This window comes from Dromiciops gliroides, chromosome 5, assembly GCF_019393635.1.
Source record: "Dromiciops gliroides isolate mDroGli1 chromosome 5, mDroGli1.pri, whole genome shotgun sequence".
NCBI classification, from domain to species: Eukaryota; Metazoa; Chordata; class Mammalia; order Microbiotheria; family Microbiotheriidae; genus Dromiciops; species Dromiciops gliroides.
In genome coordinates, this window is record NC_057865.1 from 39841568 (window position 1) to 39855934 (window position 14367).

General features: G+C 39.5%; 1 protein-coding gene across 3 annotated transcripts in view; it reads right to left on the reverse strand.

The window, feature by feature from the left end:
* Nucleotides 1–14367, reverse strand: part of CPNE4 (copine 4) — a 441978-nt gene that overhangs the window by 294863 nt on the left and 132748 nt on the right. The gene's annotated exons all lie outside the window — the stretch shown is intronic.

The window sequence follows — 14367 nt, forward strand, 5'->3', positions numbered from 1 at the left end:
TAGCTCCATTATTTAGGTCATGTATCCATTTGGAATTGATACACAACATAAAGTATTCATCTAAACCTATTTTTTGCCAGACTTTTTTTTTCCAGTTTTCTCAACAGTATCTGTCAAATAGGGAGTCCATATCCCAGTAGTTAATGTCCTTAAGTTTAATTATTTCTGTGTCTGGTTACCTCCTTCATTATTATTAAACGTTCTTTTGCACAGAGTTCTCTATGGCTCCGGGACTCCTACACAAGAGACCTCTTGAGGGTTGTAAGGATTGTTTTTCCTTGTATCTTACATAAGGGCCTCATTTCCAACTTTATGTAAGCTCACAATGGTCATCACTCAAACACTGTGTCTCTCTCTTGTGTCAGTGTTTCCTACCGGGTCTAAGAGATCTGTGACCTAAGAAAGGAGGACCACACATTTTTCCAAACTGTCCCATATCTATGTCCCATACAACTGGGTAGGGTTATTCAAATTATCCTAAGCTGCCTCCAGAAATATCTATAAATGGGAAGGGATTGGCTGCTCCTAAAACTCCTACATAATGGGGACAAATGTATTTGTAAATCCTGCCAGTATAAACAGATTAATATAATTCAAACTTGAAGACAATAAACTCATCAGAAAATAAAGTGTTATAATATCAGATGAGGCAACAATAATAAATGCTCTTTGGAGATTAAGAAAATAATCATTTTTGAGGCTCCCTAGAAGGAAAGATGAAAAAAAAAAAACAACCAGGAAATTTAAATCAAGACGTTTCCTTTAAAAGCATAGAAACACCAGTTTCCAAAAGGAAGAAGATGGTGTGTTGTCTTATTTGTGTTACTAGGTATTTATTTTAATGCTGAACTTCTGAATAGATACACAAATAGCAGTGATTAACACAAGTATAAGACAATTGGTAAATCTACCACATTGAAAATCTCCTCCCAACTGAGGCATTGTTGAGATGGCTGGTATTAATTACCCTTCGTGATGAGTATGGTCTTTGCAGAAGTTAAAGAGATGTTGTCATCCCAAGACTGAAAAGAATGTTTTTGAAACTTTCTCCCGGAATGAATACATATAATGTATCAAACACATACACACAAACATGTGGTTCATACAAAGTACATACTTATATGTGTGTGTCTATTAACATGTATACACATACAAAGTATATATGGAAATATTCTTGCATTTGACTATCTGCCCAGTGAGACCATGCCTTTCATGGGGAGGCAAAGTCAATCACATGGCTAGAGACCAATTCTACTCCCCCTGGCCAAGAGGTAGATGAAATATACCCTGTGACACTCCCTCTGTTTGACATTGTAATAGTGTTGTGGTTTTGACAATCCAGGGCAGCTAAGATTTAAATGACATGAAATATCATTCTGAAGATGGTTATATTAGGCCTATTCATTTCTTCTGACATTTTGGAGATTAAAAAAGGAAGATTTCTGTATTTCTTGAAGTAATCATTTTTTTCCTATGAGTAGATGAAGGGTCCATACAATACCTGAAACAGAGTTGAGTCATGTGGTGCCTAGCGAATCATACAGGCCAGCCATAAGACCCATTTGTTAGTGCTACTTCTCATGATGTAAGGAAAATTACCCTAATATGTCCCATCCACTCTTGCATATTTTATAAAAGGAAGTATTTTGAGACAGACCCATAAATAAATGATATAGCAGAATTTTTCAACAACCCATTGTACATGGCGGGGTGGGGCGGGGTGGGGTGGGGGGTTTGAGGGCTGTACATCCATGACGATTTAGCTTCCTGCTATTTACAAGTGTTGAGGGAACTGCATGAGGTTTAGACTTGGGGCATGGGGAGGTGGAAGGTGGTGGTGGTGGTTGGGAGAGCCCAGCTGAGAATGTTAGGCTGAGAAGTGTGGGGTTTATTTTGTAGACAATGGGGGTCCACTGAAGGTTTTGGAGAGAAGGAGATAGCATGATGAAAGCAGTGTTTCGGGAGATGACTCTGGAAATATAGTGTATAGGATGCACTGCGGACATCTGCAATGGACCAGTTTTAAGATACAAAGGTTTGAACTGTGGAGGTAGAAATACATTATTGTCTCCACCCAGTTTCAAGAAGTAGTCTTTCAGTTTTAAGACACAGGAAGTTTAGATTTTAAAAGTCTTCATCATTTTCTTTTTTCCTTTTTTTCAACCTATTTTATGTATTCTTCCCACTTGTGATGTTAATTCACTTTTTATTGATCAGACATTTGTCAATTAGATGGAGAATCTTTGGAATCACTGAGTCTAAGTTGAAAGGGTCCTCAGAGGCCATCTGGTCTATAGTTGCCAAAGAAAATTTTCTATATCATCAACTAATTGTTATCCATCCATTTGAAGATGTCCAATGAGGAGGAACCTACCATCTCCTAAGTCAGACCACTCTCATTTTGGGCAGTTCTAATTGTTCAGAAGGGTTTTTCTTCTCATATCAAGTCAAAACTGCCTCTCCGCAATTTTTATGTACTGCCTCAGTTTGGTCCTCTGGGACCAAGTGGGAAATTACTAACTCCCTTCCCCATGACCCCATTTCAAATCCTCAAATATATCTATCATGTTCCCCCTGCAAGTCTTATTTAGGTTAAACGTTCTAGGAGATTCCCTTAGGAAAAGTTGACTCTGTGAGACTGAAAAGATTTCCAAGTTGGTGAGATTCTATGACCAATAAAATTTCTCACTGTGAGATAATAACAAAGAAAATGATGTTTGTTGATAACAATAATAGAAGAGGCGTGAACAGATATGCACGTCCTCACCTATTTCATTTCTTTCCCAATTGGGTTTAACTTCATATCTTCTCTGACTATATAGCTCAGTGTTTTGACTCCTTGGCTTGTCCTTTAAGAACTCTACAAGTCACAACCTCTGGGCTTATCCCCCACTGTTCCTCTCTATGAACTCTCTTCTCAAGCCAAATTGGTCTACTTGCCTTCTCCCAAAATATGTTTATCATGTTCTTCATTCCCTTACCTTTACCTGTACTATTCTCTCCACCTAAAATTCCATCTCTTCCCATTCTTTACATAATGAAATCCTATGCATCCTTCAGGGTTCAGCTCCCCTTTTCCATGAAGCCAAAGTGGAAGTAATTACTCCCTCCTCTGAAACAAAGGAGGGAGTTTCTTCTGAAACTCTGAAAAGAGCTAGTAGGGAGGGAGTTTGGAGATGATTGGAACCAATGGCTTCTGTGGCCACTTTTCTCTCTATAATTCCATCATCTTCCCCGAAATCCTTCAAAATCCTGATAATTTCTTCTAATTTATTCTCCATGATTACCAAGTTATATAGAAAATAATCTGTTGGGGGTTGTCATAATATTTTTCTTCCCTCCAAGAATATCAGAGCACATTTTCTTCACAGGTTCCTCTTGAATTGTGTAATATGACAGGCTTTTAAACCAATTTGCTTTTCCCTATTTAAATGAGAGGCGTCAAGTGTAGCAATCATTCAGAATTAAAGATGACAGCTTGAAGATATTTGTATTCACTCTTCAGTTTCAGTGACACCTACAAGGTTTCTGTGTAAAGGACTTATTTGGGAGATAGAGAATGTGGAGAGTTACTATGGAACTAGTTGAGAAAGCCAACCTGAACCAAGAATCTCAACTCTGAGAATCTTTATGGTGTGATTAAGCAGGCAAAAGTATGTTAATATGAAGAGTGCTGATCAACTTGATGAGTTTAAAGAGTGGTTTACCTCTTGGGCGACTTTGATTGTACCTTCCAATAAACAGTATATACATGCCCAGTGGTAAATCCATTCATACATCATTGAGGAAGAATGCCAGACACTAATCAGGGATGAATTATTCAGTTGAGGTTGTAATGGATGAGGCTGAATTGGTTAGTCCTAAGGACTGTTGTGGGAAGTTACTCATTTGTGCTGGGCCTAAAAAACAAAACAAAACAATAATCAATTGCATAGTCATTCCTGGTCAGCAAGATCAAGCCAGAGAGTAGCAGAGCTAAGAAAAGACTTGGGTCTCAGGGTGGGATTGGAGGAAAACTGTACTTTTGCATAGACGTGTGCAGAGCTCAAGAGACACTAATGGTTGTCTTAGGGGAGAGGCATGACATAGTTGCCTATGCTCTTGCCTCTGTGGCCCAAAAAAGAATATTCCTAGACCCTCAATTTTGTGAACCCAAGCTTCCTAGATGAAGAAAGAGAGATTTCTATGACAATATTAAGGTCTTTCTAACTTCCTGAAGAAAAAAGAATTGCACAATCCTTTCAACCAGAGCAATAAAAGGAAGTTTCTAGGTAGCTCAGGTTCACTTCTTTAGCAAACCCTTATTCAAGAATCCTTGAATTCTGCCTCTTAGAGAGGGATTTTCTGGATATTCTAGTTTCTTGGGGAGAAGAGGATCATGTATGTGGCTCTAGTCCCGGCAGCTGGAGAAATAGCAAGGTATTAAAGCCATAAGAGGGGAGCAAAAGACCTGAACTATCCCAGGACAAAATGAGATAATATTTGTAAAGTGCTTGGCACACAGTAGACCTTGAAAACTCGAAAGCACTGTATAAATGTTAGCTATTGTTTTTATAAAGTATCACATCCCAAGTCTCCATTACCAACAAATTACAGATCTTTTCATCAAATGATTTATCTAAAACTTTCTTTTTAAAGCTATAGACAGTTCCTAGCTTAAAAATGGGCTGTTCTCCAAAAGTCTGGATGCTGAATCTCCTAGTACTCAGAAAGCATTTTCCTATAGAATCAATGTTTTAACTGGTGGTTATTTTTCATACCACCCACAGATGCCTTTTAAAATTGATAATGATTAAAAACAATATTGATTGTAGTAGTCTTAATAATAAATGCAGGAAAACATGAAAAGACTTACATGAACTAAGCAGATCCAGGAAAGAAAATAAAAGATTACAATGATGTACATGGAAAAACCTACCAAGATAAAACACTTGAAATTGAATGTTGTTAAATTTTAAAGGGCAAGTTTGGTCTCAAAGAAGAAGAGATTTAAGAAAACCCCCTTCCCCAGCCCTTTGCAAAGGGGTGTGTGTGTGTGTGTGTGTGTGTGTGTGTATTTTGCAGGGTGGTGGGATATGGGGAGGGAGAGGAGGTGATCCATAGCTGTAGAACACTATATGTAATGTCAATTTTTTTTTTGGTGGGGCAATAAGGATTAAGTGACTTGCCCAGGGTCATGCAGCTAGTAAGTGTCAAGTGTCTGAAACTGCATTTGAACTCAGGTCTTCCTGAATCCAGGGCCGGTGCTTTAGCCACTATGCCACCTAGCTGCTCCCTGTAATGTCAATTTTAAAAAATAATAATTTGATGAATTGATTGTGTTTTTTTATAAATATTCTTCTCCTTCCTCTCATTTTTTTCTTTTAAAAAATCATTTGCTATAAGGGCTGGCTCTCTCATAGGAGGGACAGCAGAAGGAGAGAGATATGGGGGAAATCCAGAAGAGATAAAAAAATCATTGAAAATGAATTTCAAAAATAGAAGTCCCAAGTACAGAGCTCTGCTATAATACTGGAGCCTTTAACCCTTGGGAACACTAAGCCTCTTCAAGACCTGGGGAGGGGACTAGGAGTTGAAGCTCTTAAGTGCTGCCTAGCCAGGTAGAATCATCCACCAATGAGAAGGTAAAGAAGGGGTTGTGCAAGGATTAGGGTGGCCTCCACAGCAAAGACAAGAGGAAACCTGGGTCAACCCCTAGGGATGGCTCAGGAAGTAGTCATATAGTTCAGGCAGAAAGAGGCAAGGGTGCAGCAGCCATCGATATGAATATGCCGTCCGCAAGTCAAGATGTCATGAGACTGTATTTATGTTCTCATTTTTTTTAAAAAACCATCAAAGTTTCTTCCTTCAATAGAAACTTTAATGAAACAATCTGTCCATGACAAAAATTGGTCTTCATCTCAAGGAGAAAACATTCATGAGCTAGGTATAATTTTCAGTTAAAAAAAAAAAACCCAAAACAAAACATTTTGTCAAGGTTTGTTTGATGCAGACCTTCACAAAGTCATATTCTCTTTGTGAGGAGATCTGGTCTCAGGACCAGGCTGCCGAATTTTTGCTTGTGAGGCAGGTACCACAAATGGCACCTGATGCATGTAGCATGGAGGATATTTGAAATTGAAGGAATAGGGAAAGAGAGGGGGAAGGAAGAGGATGCTCACCCCAGCCCACCATCTGGTAACTTCATATTTCATTTAATGTTTCTAAAGGGTAATCTGCTCTTTCTACACTGCCAAAGGACTATAAGTACCACCAGCCCCCTCTACATTCAGGGCCCTGAGGGTGTAGTCCCTATTACTCAGTCCTAGTTCTTCTCTGTCTAGTCTTTCAATTCAGGAAGAAAATGTTCCCAAGCCTGTATTTTTGTTTTCAGCCTGTGCATCTCTCTGGATAAGATATCCTAAGTTTCCAAAGGTTACTATGTAAATTTGTTCTTTCTTTTATTTGACCCAAATTTACTTTTTTCCTATTTCATGATGAACACCCCCCTCCCTGCCTACAAAACAGTAATGCTATTATATAAAAACAATTTAAATAAAATTTGTGTCAATAGATTTTGGTTTTCTAACACCTAATTTTCCCAATATATCCCTTCCCCTTATGCCATCCAGGGAGCCATCCCTTATAACAAAGAAGAAAAAAATCAAGAAAAAAACAGTTCGGCAAAACAAATCACTGTGTGGATAAAGTCTCCCATCAATTTGCAATATTCAGCACCCATAGCATCTTACTTTTGTTTTTATTCCTCTGGGAACAATACCCCTCAAAGTCCACAGGCTTTACAAAGAGTTAAGTAATGCCTCCAGGAACCCCTTAAGTGCTTCAAGTTAGTACTTCCCAGACTGAATAAAACAGCCTCTAAATGAGAGAAACTTTTTAAAAATTCATCCCTGCTACATATTTCCACTCTTAGGAATTTTTTTTGTAAGGCAATTTGGGGTTGTGACTTGCCCAGGGTCACACAGCTAGTGTCAAATGTCTGAGGACAGATTTGAACTCAGGTCCTCCTGAATCTAGGGCCGGTGCTCTATCCACTGTGCCACCTAGATGCCCCTCTTAGGAAATTTTTCCAAAAGGGCAGACATTTACAATTAATTAATCAATCAATTATTCAATCAACCAATTTATTTGTTTGTTTGTGGAGCAATTGGGGTTAAGTGACTTGCCTAGGGTCACACAGCTAGTAAGTGTTAAGTGTCTGAGGCCAGATTTGAACTCAGGTCCTCCTGAATCCAGGGCCAATGCTCTATCCACTGTGCCATCTAGCTGCCCCTACAAAAATTTTAAAAGGAAAATTATGTCGCAGTTTCTCTCTTTGGTTAAAAAAAAAAAAACTTTACAAGACTTTATTTCCTCCCAGAGAACTGGTCTTCATATTCAGAAAGGGGGAAAAAAAAGAATAGCAGACTAAATTCTGAGCGGAGAAAGAGCCCCAGAAATATATTGTGTTTAAAAGTAGACTATCTGCAGATAAGAACTCAAACATGTCTTAGCTAAGATGGAGATAAAATATTTAATTAGCCTGCAACCTGACCCAAAGGACTTCCAGAGTTTCCAGAAAGAGTGAGCTTCCTTGTCACTCCTCTCATGATACCACCAAACTGTGGGAACACTGATTGGCAGGAGAGACACAGATGGAAAGGTAAGGTTATCAGCACATTTTTGCTGAGCTTTCCTGTCTACAGATTAGAGCAAACTGGAAAATGGAACACACAAATCCCAAACCTATTCAAGGCCTATTCATTTTCTAAAACTGGTGAGTAGAAGGAAAGAGAGGTTACCCATGTAGGTGGCCAAAGATGAAGGCAGGAACTAGGAGTCCCTCATCTTCCTGCCCCATCACTTCCATCTCTATCCTTAGATCTCACAGATCATTTTGTGCCTTTCTTATGTACTTTTGTTGTTACTCAGTCCTCTTTCCATCATGTCTGACTCTTCGTGGGTTTGGGGTTTTCTTGTCAAAGATACTAGACTGATTTGCCATTTCCTTCTCCATCTCATTTTGAAGCAAACAGGGTTAAGTGACTTTCCCAGTAAGTGTCTGAGGCCAGATTTGAACTCCTGACTGTATCCACTAAGCCACCTAGCTACACCCCTTCTTATATACTTATAATTACCCATGTGCTTTTTTTGTTTTGTTTTGTTGTGGGGTAAGGAGGGTTAAGTGACTTGCCCAGGGTCACAGTCTAGTAACTGTCAAGTGTCTGAGGCTGGACTTGAACTCAGGTCCTCCTGAATCCAGGGCCAGTGCTTTATCCACTGTACCATCTAGCTGCCCCCCTCCATGTGAATAGGGATAGGGACTGTACTTGTGATATCACTAGCACAGAAAACTATCATGGTTCCCAGAAGAGAAAACTCCATTTATCAGTGAAAGGTAGGTACCTCCACTGTAATTCAGAGCCTTAGAAAATTGCCTAAAGAACTGATGTAGAGGGATTCACTCAGGATCACTTAACCAGTATGTATCACAGATGGGACTAGAATGGAAGTCTTCTAAACTCTATGTTATATCAACTCTATCACCCAATTGCCTGAAATATTGCCTAGCACTTATTTATTTGAATTCCTGCCAGCACCGGGTCACTACTAACCACTAAGCTTCTAAACCTCTGTATAGTTAGGCTTCCAAGCATGAACTACAGGCTATGTGCTATGAGTAGAGTTACCCATATTTTCTACTCTCTTTCCCTCTTCACTAACCTTCAGGGTCCAAACTATGGAACATAGTCTCAGCTGCCCACTGGCATTTGTTCAACCTAAGAACAGCTCCCTAGCACAAGTGACCCTAATACTTGAGCTAAGAATTCTCCCAGGGCCACTCTTTCTACTAGCCTGGTACCTGCCCACATACCTGGGTGCTTTCTACAGCAGACAGCATCCCTAACCACTAAAAAGTCTGACCTAGTTAGTAGCAACATCAGACTAGTTTATTTTTTGTGAGACTCACAATGCAGTTTGGGGGAAGAGTGGGGACAGGAAGAGCCAGGGAAGGCTCTGATAGTTTTCAGACTGAAGTTCTTGAAGCTGGGAATTTCCCTCCTGTCACTTGTGGTTCATTTTATAGCTTTGTCTTCTGTACTTCTAGGGAGAGCAGTCATACATTTGTATAGCATGTTGGTATTTCCCTCACGTTATTCACTGGGATCGCATGTGGCTCTGAAGTTAAGACCCAGAGCACTTCTCAGAGGGGAAGTGAGTTAGCCTGACAGTCACTTCTGTGATTCTTCACATCACAATCCAACAACTTTCCCCTCCCCAATCACTGAGCAAGACTGCCCAGAGTAAAGCAGTTCCATGATAACTGATATTCTTCTACCCAAAGACTGCAGGGAAGGGTAATGGGCACAATCTGAAGTCATCACAGCCTCTTTCTTTCCTTTCCCATCATCCAGGCCAAGATCTGCACCATCAGCAGACTGATTACAAGGGCCAGGTCAACCTCAGCCTGATGGGAGTTTCTGGCTAAGAGTACAAACTCCAAAAAGACATATTCCCATCTGTCTTCTTCCAGTCCAGTACCACGTCCAAATCAGCAATTAACAAATGCTTTTAGTCAAGTGTCACTGGTGGAACTAGGATTTTTTAACTGAAAGAAGACACAGCTAAAAAAATAACTATAATCTCTTAACACGGAGATGTTCATACCATGAAACTCTCTCTGAGCAGGAATATGCTGTCTTTGCTAAGGACAGAAAATGAAAGAATGAGTTCAACTTACATTGGGAAAGATGATGACTACAAAGGAGGAAGCACTTCTCAAGGAAAATATAGTGAAAATGGCACTGAACTTGGAGTCAGAAGTCTTGTTTTCATATTGGGGAGAGGAGAGAACAAATGATAAAGAGAGGGGAGAGCAGGGGTGGGGAAGATCAGAGGAGATATTAAAAGGACAGGAGAAGAAAAGGAGAAAAGGGGAGGACAAGAGAAAAGGAGAAGCAAAAAGGGAGAGGAGAAAAAAGGAGAGGAGAAAAAGAAGGGTAGGGGAAAGAAAAGGAAAAGAAAATGAGATGGGATTGAGAAGAAACATGAATAGAAGAGAGAAAGGAGAGGGAAAAGGGGGAGAGGGGAAGAAAGAAGAAAAGGGCAGAGGATTAGGAGAGAGGAACAGAAGAAAGAGAAGGGGAAGGGGAAGATGGCAAAAAAACAGACAAAGTAATAGAATGACTTCTCTTCTTCCCCCCCCCCAAAGTTCCTGGCATAAATATCATGGAAATGCAAAGGAAGGGTGATTTCCTTCCAGTATCAGAACTCTCTCCATCAGACTCAATAATCTAGGTATAACTCAATAGGTAAGTAATCAGGAATCCACCTTCAGGTGGATTTTCCACTTAGGGTTATGTCCAGGTGGTTTGAATGGCATGTGAGGTTCTTAAGAACACAGAGGTTAGAGCTAGAAGTGACAACAAAGATCTTGGTGTCCAACCTCTTCTGTCAGTTTACAGAGGTAAAAACTGATACCTTCATAGGTAAGGTGACTGGTCCAAGGTCACACAATCAGGATGTGGAAGAGCTAGGAATTCGAACCCAACTTCCTCTGTTTCTGAATCCACTGTTCTCTCTGATTTTAGGCAGCCAGGGAAGAAATGTGGGTTTTTTTTTTCTAGCTACAATGTTTCATTTGCAACCGGGTGTCAACTTTTTGCAAAATGAAAATAAATTATTCTTATTAAGAATGTGTGAAAGGGGAGGCAGAAAGCAACCTTAAAGTTTTCCCAAATGGGATTTTGACATGAAGCCACTTTGGAAACTTCGTTAAAACTGTTGGTGGTTCTTTATCATCTGTCATCCGAGGTGTGAGTTCCCCAACTACTGCAAGTCAGCAAAGTGTGAAAACAAAGTTTTATGAAGAAGGAGTTCACTTGTGATTTCTAGCTAAGGTGCTTTAAGTTGACATTTTTCCACTTCTGCCCATCCTTGCAGTTGACAAATAGACCTGAAGCCATGTCCATCAGCTGGGTTCTTCAAATTCCTGTGTATCCTTTCTTAAATAATTTCCATGCTTCTTGACAGTGGAGTGTCAAATGAATCAACAATAGATTTAAAAATGGAAACATTTCAGGATGATTTCCTGTTTGGACCCCATGTTCTTACCTTCCCATGCAGGCAAGTGACAGCTCCTTGCTGTTATGTGCATGAAAGAGCAGTGAGCCTTAGTCAGACCTACTTTTCCCCCAACCCATATTAATCCCTGAATAGTTGGGACAGAATTGCTGCAATTCAACGAGCCTTTCCTAAGCACCTACTATGTGCGAGCTCTCTGCCAGGCAGTGGGAGCTTGGAGACAAAAACAATGGAAGAGAATTGATGCTGAGTGAAATGAGCAGAACCAAGAGAACATTGTACACAGTATCAACAACATTGTGTGATGATCAACTAGGATAGACTTAACTCTTCTTAGCAATACAATGATCCAAGATAATGCCAAAAGACTCATGATGGAAAATACTCTACACATCCAGAAAAAGAACTATGGAATCTGAATGCAGATTGAAGCATATTTTTTTCATTTATGTTGTTGGCTTTTTAGTTGTTTCTTCTTTCTTGTGTTTTTTCCCTTTTGTTCTGATTCTTCTCTCACATGAATAATGTGGAAATATGTTTAACATAATTGTAATGTTTAACCTATATCAGATTGCTTGCTGGCAGGGGAGAGGGAAAGGAGGGTAGGAGAAAAATTTGGGCCTCAAAATCTTACAAAAATGAATGTTGAAAACTATCTTTATACGCAATTGGGGAAAAAACAAAATACTAAGACAAAACCCAAAACAATGGAAGATAGTTTGACTTTTACTAAGAGAAAGGAAGTAATACAACCACCTCAACTGGCCATACAGTCCCTCTTCCTTGAGGGCATGCCAGAGGACAGCATCTTGGAGAGAGGATGTGAGCCCCTCATTCCCAGTGTCTCTAATCACCCACTTTCCTGTGAATGTTGTGTAATTTCTTTATGTGAACATAAGATTTTGCCAAGTCCAGTAAAAATCTCATACATACTCTTCATCTGAAACAAGATTTCAACTCAGTTCTTCCTGATTCTAAATCTAGAACTCCATGGGCTACATCACCTGGCCCTGGTTGCCTCCCACAGAAGGGGGTTGTTGAATGGAAAGCCTTTTCAGATCCCCACACCCACCCACTCCTGCCAAAGTTATTAGCATTTTCCCTATCTTAAAATTATTTTGTATGCACTTTTCTATATGAAAGGCCAAATGTATTGAAGATACTTGAAGCTAGGAAGACCTGGATTCCAGTTCTGTCTTACACACACACACACACACACTACCTGGCCAAGGGAGTCACTTAACCTTTTCTACTCTAGGTAGCCCTCTCAGACATGAGTTTCCAATCATTATCAGCAGTTTCCACACTGAGAATTCCCAATTTCAATGAAATGGGTTGATGTCAAGAGTAGAAAGTAAGCTGATTGGCATCTAAGGTGTGGCATCATGGAAAGAATACTGGGATTGAAATCAGAAGGTTCAAATTTCGCTTTACTATGAACCTATGTAACTTTGAACAAATCATGTTTACCTATTTGGCCTCTGTTTCATCAGCTGTAAAATGAACACGTTGGGACCAGATGGGACTCTTTCCACCTGTAAATCCTCTAAGTGGTTTAGGGTTGGATGTTCCCTCTAAGTGGGTTACAGTTGGGTTTACCAAAGGTTACACAGTTAGAAAGTAGCAGAGTTAAATTGGATTTGAACCCAGGGTTTTTGTCTCCATATCTAGTGTTTATCCACCTACACTCCAGTTCAAAACTATCAAGTCTGACTTTTAACACCCACAGGCTGAATCTAAGCTGAAATACTGCTGAGCAAACCATTGAGAATGTTACAGACCACTCAGACCTTTAAGTTAAAGTTTCCACTACAAAAATCAATGATAGAATACATGCCACAAAGTCTACAAACAAATACAGGCCTTCACCAAGACTCAGAATCTGCAAAGATAATTACAATTCATCGGAAAGATAGCTTGGCCAGAGGTCTAACTGGTATCAAGTAGACAAAGGAAACTATGTTTCACTCTTCTTTCAACTTCTCTCCCAAGCACAAAATTAATAAATTCATAGAACAAAGTATATAAGATACATAACTAAGTCTCAATTATCTGGGAGCAAGTCACTGTTTTGTGGTGGTCAGATGCTTACTGCAGCCTAGTTAATTCCTCTGTCCCCCGGTTAAGTGATAAGGGAAGAGAAGAAATGATCACAAATCAGCCATAAAGTGTCTTGCATCAAATTGCTTGAATATATGGGAATTTCAGCATGTGTCCAATTATAGACAGATAATAAATATTATTATACATTATTATAGTGTCAATAACAATACATTATCATTACAAGGGCAATACATTTCAAGAACACTAATCAATTTCCTTGCATCCCAGGCCAGGACAACTGAATGTCCCTTAGCAAAGGAGAAATCCTTTTTCTCTTCAATCTGACCACATTCCAAAGCCCAATAAAATTGCATTTTGGATTCTGTTATTTTGAACTCTTACTTCAGTTTTTCCTCCACTTTGGTGAAGAGAACCAAGGGCTGACCCATCCCCATATAGAAACAGAAATGTAAAAAAAAACCACATTATGCTAACTGCATGTATGGCAGACACCTATTGAATTGCTAAAAGTGATGGCATGATATATTGATCACATTCTATCTTGCTTTAATTGTTTATCATTATGTTTTGAGGACATGGTATTATTTTTTTTATTCTGGCATGTTCACATTCATGTAATAAAGACATGTTACAAGTGGATTCCTGTTGAATTCATGTCTGGTATAGCAGTAGCATCATGCACTGTTTGCTTAATTCATTTGGCCTTTAGTGTCTCCTACCTTATACTATCATCTAATATTATGAACACATTGGATCTGGGTTCTAAATCATTATTTCATTCATTCATTCACTCAATAAACTCACCTCAACAGAGCTCAAATAGGCAACTACTTTGGAGCTAAGTGGTGGCCATGGGAATACAAAAACAAGAGGCCTTGACCTGAGGAAGCTTACTTTCACACAAAGCTGCATACATTTTAGTACGGTACAAGGTGATGGGGACAAAGCAGGGACAGACAAAGTGCTTTAAAACAATTTGAGGAAGGAGAGAATACTTTTGGTTTTATGCTAGTTGCTGAGAGGGAGATTCAAGGATAAATAAGGCACAGTTCTTTCCCTCACAGCACATAAGTGGAGTAAGGGTTCTAAAGGCATGGGCTATGCCTAATTATCTCTTTACATGTCCAGAGAAGGTATATTCCTATGCCTACTAAGTATAGTACTCATAATAAGCACTCAGCAGACTGGGACTGGACCTATAATTTCATTGGAGTAGGGAAATCTCTCTACCAATGGAGG